We start from the raw sequence: 8,177 nt of genomic DNA, 5'->3' as shown, positions 1-8,177 counted from the left end.
TTAGTAGTTTTCCAAACAAAATAGTATACAAGTTCAAGGACTGAGGCTTTAAATATATTGTTTAAACGATGGCTTGTACAGGACATTTCTAAACAGATAGCTTTTCCTATACAGTCAGCCCTCCACATATATGGGGGTCTGCATTTGCAGATTCAATCAACCTCGGGTCAAAAGTGTCCATGGGGAGGGAGGGATGGGACTGGAGGGATGGCTCAGCAGTTAAGAGCAATTACTATTCTTGTGGAGGAACCAAGCTCAGTTCCCAGCACCCACATCAGGCAGCTCACAACAGCCTGGAACTCCAGTTCCAGAGCATCTGGCACCATCTTCTGGCCTCTGCAGGGATATGTACACAGGGTGTGTATGAAGTCATGCAGCCCACACATGGACACATAAATAAAAAGAATCGTTCCAAAAGGGCCGTGACCCCAGTAGGTAGTATGTGATCATTTGTATCCGCTTGGCCCAGGGAGTGGCACTATTTAGAGGTGTGATCTTGTTGGAGTAGCTGTGTCACTGTAAGTGTGGGCTTTAAGACCCTACTCCTTAGCTGCCTGGAAGCAGTCTTCCACTAACAACCTTCAGATGAAGATGTTGAACACTGCCTGCACCATGCCTGCCTGGATGCTGCCATGTTCCTGCCTTGATGATACTGGACTGAACCTCTGAACCTGTAAGCCTCAATTAAAGTCCTTATAAGAGTTGCCGTGGTCATGGTGTCTGTTCACAACAATAAAACCCTAAGACACAATATGATCTCATTAAGCCATCATTATATATGTAGCCCATTGCTAACTGAAAGTTCATTGTGTGGTACATGATTACATGTCTATGTGTTGTGGTGTTTGACTAAGTATGGCCCTCCATAGACTCATGTGTTTGAATGTATGGCCTATAGGTAGTGGCACTATCAGGAGGTGTGGCCTTGTTGGAGGTAGTGTGTCACGGTGGAGGCAGGCTTTGTTGTCTCATATAAACTCAAGCTACACCCAGTGGGACAGTCTCCTTCTACTGCCGGCAGATCAAAATGTAGACATTTCAGCTCCTTCTCCAGCACCATATCTGCCTGAACTCAGTCATCCTTCCCACCATAGCAACAGTAGACTAAAACTCTGAAATGGTAAGACAGCCCCAGTTAAAAGTTTTCCTTTATGAGTTGCCGTGGTCACGGTATCTCTTCATAGCCATAAAAACCTTAACTAAGACAGTGCCCTTCATTGTAAAAACATGAACTCAGAAACTTAGTATGAGAGAGGACCCTGTAGATACAAGCTTCAAGACATTTACAGCAAAACCAAAGCTCAAGGGGCAGATGGCATCTGCATGGTCAGTAGCAACACCAGCATGAGCCTTACTGGAGGCACAAACACTGACACAAGCCATGTCATTAAATGCTCATAAGCTTCATGATGATGCTTGGTTGATGGAGAATATTCTTGTCTTCTGTGTAGCTACCTTCATGGAGAGAATGGTCAGGATCAGGATGTGCTTAGAGTCACCTGGCCTTGCCAGCTACCCTGACATTTACAGTTCTTAGTGGAGACTGAGAGACATATTTCTGGTCTTGCTCTTTGGGCCCTGGGTTCACAAGTGCCCATCCCAAAAAGATGCACATTCAGGATGCTTGTGCATAATCAGGTTTCTGAGTATACAAAGCCAGGACTGTATACTGGATGATGATCAAGTCCCTCTGTATGCCATGTTTTCTGACAACCACCACAGTGCTAAGAGAGTATAGGACACAATGAAGTCACAGGCCTATTTCTAAGGACAGAGCAGATTGGCTGAGTTCTGAAGATGGGACAACCATATTATTTAAGTTAAGGGGAACAGAATGAAATGGGGTTTCTGATGTGGAGAATTGGTAGACCTAGATGGGACGTGTGAGTTCTTGAAGAGCCTAGACCATGTCACAGTCTAACATATCCTCCATGCCACTACCACTCAGAGACATGGCAAGTGCTCAATAAATGTTTGCTGAATTAGTAAACTGATTCTCAGAAGTATCAAAGAGTTTTTTGCCTAGGAAAAGAAGCCAACAAAAAACAATAGGAGGTACTAATTGTTTGGTTTTACATCCCAGGACAAGGGACTGATGTACATATTTTATATACCAAAGCAGACCTAGCCTCCAGGTTCTCCCAGCATCCCTCAGTCCCTACCTGGCATACCCTGCCCCCCACCCTGAACTTACCAGCCCAGGGGCTGGACTGCCCTTTCCCCAGAGGCTCCTCCCTATATAATCCAGACATTTTGCTCAATCTCCTCCTCCTCCTCTTCCTCCTCTTCTCTCTCTGCACACACACCCCTTTCTCTTTCTCTCTTCCTTCCCTACTCCTGCCCCCTTTCCCCATGGTGACTCCCCTACTTTGGTCCTTGGGGCCAGTGAACTCTCCTGCCCGAGTGAAGCCTCCCAATAAACCTGCCCTTAATATAATCTAATGTGACTTAAATTGGCTCAGTTCACCAGTGGCAGAGAAATAACCTATCACCAATAACAAAATACCAGCTTTCCAGTGTCACGTTGTGCTCATCCAACCAGATGAGGATGTTTTCTCCTTCCAGCCTTTGAGACTCTAGCTGCAAGAGACTCTGGCAAGTAGAATATATTACTTACTCTTTGGCTTCCATAACTCAGAAAGGCACACGGTGGTGATTGGAAAAGGTAATAATCAAAGTCTGTATACCAAATGACTATTAATATAAGCATTGAAATTACATCATCTGACTCCTAGTGAAATTAAATGGCAAGCCCTGCTGTCCTAGTTGGACTTCATTGTCAGTCTGGACAGATCAGAATAATGTGAGAGGAGAGCTTCCATTGAGGAATTGCCAAAATCAGATTGACCTATGGGCATGTCTATCTTAGGGTTCCCATTGCTGTGAAGAGACATCATGACCATGGCAACGCTTATAAAGGCAAACCTTTGATTGGGGCTGGCTTACAGATTCAGAGATGATAGGTTATCATCATAGCAGGAAGCATGGCAACATCCAGGCAGACATGGTGCTGGGGAAGGAACTGAGACTTCTACATCTTGATCCACAGGCAGTCAAGGGCAGACTGGCATCACTCCTTATATGCCAAGCATATTCAAATCACCACTGTGTCTGTGCACAGAAGGTCCCAGAGGTAGCACCGTCCATAGGCAACTGGTCCTGAGATATATTAGAAGTCTAGCTAAAATGTAAGAAAGAAAGCAATGAGCATTCTTCCATGGTACCTGCTCCAGGATGCTGCTTGATTTCCTGCCCTCACTTCCCTCAGTGATGGACTATAGCCTGTAAGATGACATATTTCCTTGATTCCCCTAAGTTGCTTCTGGTCAAGGTGTTTTATCACAGCCACAGAGATGAAACTGAAAGTCATGTTGATCAGTATTCTGAATTATCTGTGAAATGTATGATGATGAATACGTTTTTCTGTCTAAAAGAGCAAGCTCCAGTTGGGGATGTAGCTCAGTTGGTAGAATGCCACCTAGCATTCTCAAGGCCCTGGGCTGGATCCCCAGCACCACACAAACTGGATATAGTGTAGACACCTGTAACCTCAGCACTCCAGAGGTAGAAGCAAGAAGATCAGAAATCCAAAGTCATGCTCAACTACATAGCAAACTTGAGGCCAGCCTGGACCAAATGAGATTCTTCCTCAAAGAAAGCAAACAAAAAAAGAAAGCTCTTATTATCTTTTAAGACCCAATGAAAGGGTCTTCTGAAATGCTGTGACCTGAATTCCAAGCCAAAGTTAATGCTACTGTATGTACACACAGACACACACACATACACATACACGCACACCAAAACAATATACTTTCATGGTAGAACGTATCATGTGGTGGGTTGAATAGATATGACCCCAACTCATAGGGATTGAGTGGCACTATTAGGAGTGTGGCCTTGCTGGAGTAGGTGTGGCCTTATTAAAGGAAGTGTGTCACTGTGGAGGCAGGCTTTGAAGTCTCATATGCTGGCTACACCCACTATGACACAGAGTCTCCTTCTGCTGCCTATGGGTCAAGACATAGAACTCTCAGCTCCTTCTCCAGCACCATGTCTGCCTGTATGCTGGCATGCTTCTTGTCATGACGATAATGGACTAAATCTCTGATCTGTAAGCCAGCCCCAATTAAATGTTTTCCTTCATAAGAGTTACCATGGTCATGGTGTCTGCTCAGAGCAAAGGTTCACGGCAATAAAACCCTAATGAAGACATATCACAGAATACTTGTAAGAGGCAATTTACAGATCCACCTGTAATTAGACTGTAAGGATCTCAAAGGTAAGGGGGGCATCGTATTCACCAACCTGATGACTGACCCTCTTACCTCATTAAGGGTAATGTCAGTAATTGACTCACTGACTTAGTAAGTGTAGGGTGCTGAGTTCTTTGCCCAAAACCAGTGACCTTTGCACACTCTGTAGCCCTGCTTCTACCCAACTTTCCCAGATACTCATTGACTTTGTTATTTGCTTATTCATTTATACAGAAAACACCTAGAGAGCGCCAGCAAAGCATCTGTGTTTGCTATGGGAACTGTAATAATAAGCAAGAAAATATTCAGCTTTGGCTCTCATGGAGAATGTAGTCTGGTGAGACAGATAGATATTAATCAACTTCTCACATGGATAAATGCAAAGCTACCCCACAAAGGGAGGCACACAGCTGTCTGGAAGTGTCTAGTAGAAGATTGGAACTGTACTGGAATGTGCCAGAGAAGACTTTGCTTCAGCAATGACATCTGGGATCTAAATAATAATAGGGTTACACCATGCAAAGAGGGTAGGAACCGTAAGCCCCACAAGAGAAGGAATAGTTATGCCTATGGAAAAGCTGAAGGAGCGCGGCGTGAAGGTGTAGCAGATGGAGATGGGAAGCAACAAAGAGCCAACCCCTTCAGGGCCCACAGGTCAAATGAAAGTCCTTCATAGAATTTCAAAGTGAAGAATAAATTATGACCTAATGTTTGTATATTCATCAATTCACAGTACCCTAGCCCTGAGCTGGTCACAGACTTGATGAGTTTGAGCCATATTCAGCAGCAGCCCCAATATCCTTGGCCCCTCTTACAAGAGTGAATTATGTTTTGAGCATCACATAAATATATATATACTAAGCACAACAAAAGCATGCACCGGCAAAGAGTGTTTCGGAGAGAAACGACTCGGTTACATCATTCGCGTACAGAGATACAAACAAGTTTATATTGGTTTTTCCACAGTTAATTTATTGTGCAGAAGGAAATTGAAAAAGTCTTTGGGATTGGAGCTTTCCTTTGAACTAACATCAAACCACCAGACTAGCTAAGGCAGGTTCAGCCAGGCTTTGATACGCCTCAGCTCACACAGCATCGCTCCTGCTTTGGATGTGCCAAAGGGGAGAAAAATAGTACCAGCACCACGAATCGCTGCTTATTAAAAATAATTAGTGGAGATAGCTCAGAAACCACTTTAAAACTCCTCCTTTTCTCTAATTATCCCCTTAAAGACACAGCAAGAACAATTCATGAAAGACTGCTCAGGAGATTTTTTTTTAAACAATCTTTTTATTCTACCCAACAAAAGCTTAAGCAAGAAATTGCACTAGGACCAAACAAAATCGTAATTAAAATGACTTTTTGTTGTTGTTGTTCTCCTGTTTAAGTATTACTCTTTTACAGTTATTAAGCTTTGAGTTGTGTGTATGTGTGTGTGTGTGTGTGTGTGTGTGTGTGTGTGTGTTTTAGCTGTAAAATGTTTTTAATTCCCTCAAAGGGGAAAAATAGTTCTTCAGGAGATGTGGATAGACCCGCAGCCACAAGAAGATTCTAATGGCGTTTGTGTGCTTCTCTGAGGGCCCAGCAAAAATTTTACTCCAGTGAGCTTGGTACCATGTTGGGGTTGTTGTTGTTGTTGTTGATGTTGTTGTTGTTGTTGATTTAATTATCTAAACGTAGACTTTCCAAGCGTCTTACCATCAAGGTCAATAAAATCCACTTCACCTAGCTGTTCTCCTGACTAACCATTGGAAACTACTCAAGTCATTTAACCTAATTTTATTTTGCTTGCCCTTGAAATGAAAATAATAAGCCTGGTGCTGGAACCAGGAAGGCGCTGAGCTTAAATTGAAGCAAGTTCTGAGGACGCCGGTAGTGCCATGGTTAGAAGAGGGGGTTCCAGGTTCCCACATCGGGAGGTGCGAACCTGAAGGTTGAGCCAGAAATGGGACGCCGGTCTTCAGACACTGTAGAGGAAAGCAGAGCAAGAGAAAAAACAAACACCGGAGGCGCTCCTCTTCAAGCAGCTCTTCAGACAGCAGGACATACAGCCACAAGAAGGGCAGGAGGAGGCCGAGGTCCGACTCAAGATCCTGGTCTAGAGACCGCCAGCCTCGCTCACATTCTTTTGAGAGAAGACGCAGGCACAGATCAAGCAGCAGCTCTTCTTATGGCTCCAGAAGGAAAAGAAGTCGCAGTCGTTCCAGGGGCCGAGGGAAACCCTATAGAGTTCAAAGGTCTCGGTCAAAAAGCAGAACAAGAAGGTCCAGGTCAAGGCCTCGTCCACGCTCACATTGTAGAAGCAGTGAAAGAGCCAGTCACAGAAGAAATCGTAGTAGGTCCAGGGACAGAGACAGACATAAAGTCCGGGACAAAGAGAAAAGAGAAAAGGAGAAGGATAAAGGCGAAGACAAAGAAGTGCACAGCATCAAACGCAGGGATTCTGGAAACATCAAAGCTGGATTAGAACATCTGCCTCCAGCTGAGCAGGCCACAGCCAGACTACAATTGGTCCTTGAAGCTGCTGCAAAAGCTGATGAAGCATTAATAGTCAAAGAAAGGAGTGAGGAAGAAGCAAAGAGAAGAAAAGAAGAAGACCAAGCCACCCTGGTAGAACAAGTAAAAAAGAGTAAAGGAAATTGAAGCAATTGAAAGTGATGCACTTGTTCAGCAGACATTCAGATCAAGTAAAGACATCAAAAAGGCAGTAGAACCAAGTGAAGTGAAGCATGTGACTGCAGCACCAGAACCAGCCAGCATCAGTAGCTGCTGACCCACCCAGCACCGGAAAGGAAATGGATCCTGACAGCATCCCCATGGCTATCAAGTACCAAGATGACAATTCTCTAGCTCAGTCAAATTTATTTATTGAAAAGGCCAAGGCTGAAGAAAAGTGGTTCAAGAGATTAATCGCTCTCCGACAAGAAAGACTGATGGCAGTCCCGTGGCCTAAGCACAGACTTACGGTTGGATGACAGTAACCTCAAAAACTTAGGTCTTAAAAGACCAATATTAACTTTCACTCTTAAAAATAATTTAGCCAATTACATAAAAAAGAAATCTCATTTCTTCCCTTATGGTCAACTAAATATGCTGTAGTTTGAATCTAACATTGTGAACAGTGAATCTGTTATAAAAGCTCTGAGTGCATGAAAACATATTTCACTGTTAATAAAGTGGATAATAAAAAATAAAATAATAATAATTGTAAACTTAAAGAAAGTTTCAGACTGAGTGGTTGTGGTACATGCCTTTAATTCCAGCACCCAGAGGCAGGTGGAGCTCTGTGAGTTTGAGGCCAACCTGGTCTACAGAGTTTGTTTCAGGACAGCCAGGGTAAGGAGGAAGAGGAGGAGGAAGAGGAGGAGGAAGAAGAGGAATAGAAGAGGGAAGAAGAAGAGGAGGAGGATGAAAGGGAAGAAGGGAGGGAGGACGGGGGGGAGAGAGAAGAAGAGAGGTAGGAATTAAGGAAGGAAGGAAGGAAGGAAGGAAGGAAGGAAGGAAGGAAGGAAGGAAGGAAGGAAGGAAGTGACAGAGGGAGGGAGGGAGGAAGGGAAGGAGAGAGGGAGGGAGGGAGGGAAGGAGGGAGGGAGCTAAAGTTGCTGAATCTGTCCTCCTGAGGAATGTGCTGAAAGGCTGAGTTTTCTAGAACCTTGCCACATGGCCATGCTATCCTTAGCACATGCCTCTCTTGTCCCATGGAAAAACAAGCCATGCTTCTCACTTTTAAGAGACTTCTACAGATCTCTTCTTCCTCCACCCCATATTCCAAACCTCTGTGTCAAGCGAATCACTCCCTGCTCTACATTTAAGATCTCCTAACAGCTTCTCACCAAGTCATAATATATATTCAACTGCTATCTACTGCTGTCTTTCCCAACTAGGTTGCTGGTTCCTTGGGGCATTAAGAATGTCTTATTTGGA

The 8,177-nt window shown here is 44.1% G+C and overlaps 1 pseudogene; it reads left to right on the top strand.

The window, feature by feature from the left end:
• Nucleotides 1–6,192: 6,192 nt before the first annotated feature.
• On the top strand, nucleotides 6,193–7,228 carry LOC110302733 (annotated as a pseudogene).
• Nucleotides 7,229–8,177: the final 949 nt, after the last annotated feature.

Source organism: Mus caroli, chromosome 10 (genome assembly GCF_900094665.2).
Source record: "Mus caroli chromosome 10, CAROLI_EIJ_v1.1, whole genome shotgun sequence".
NCBI classification, from domain to species: domain Eukaryota; kingdom Metazoa; phylum Chordata; class Mammalia; order Rodentia; family Muridae; genus Mus; species Mus caroli.
Note: the sequence above shows the minus strand (reverse complement) of the source record. Positions and strands in the feature narration are given on the sequence as shown.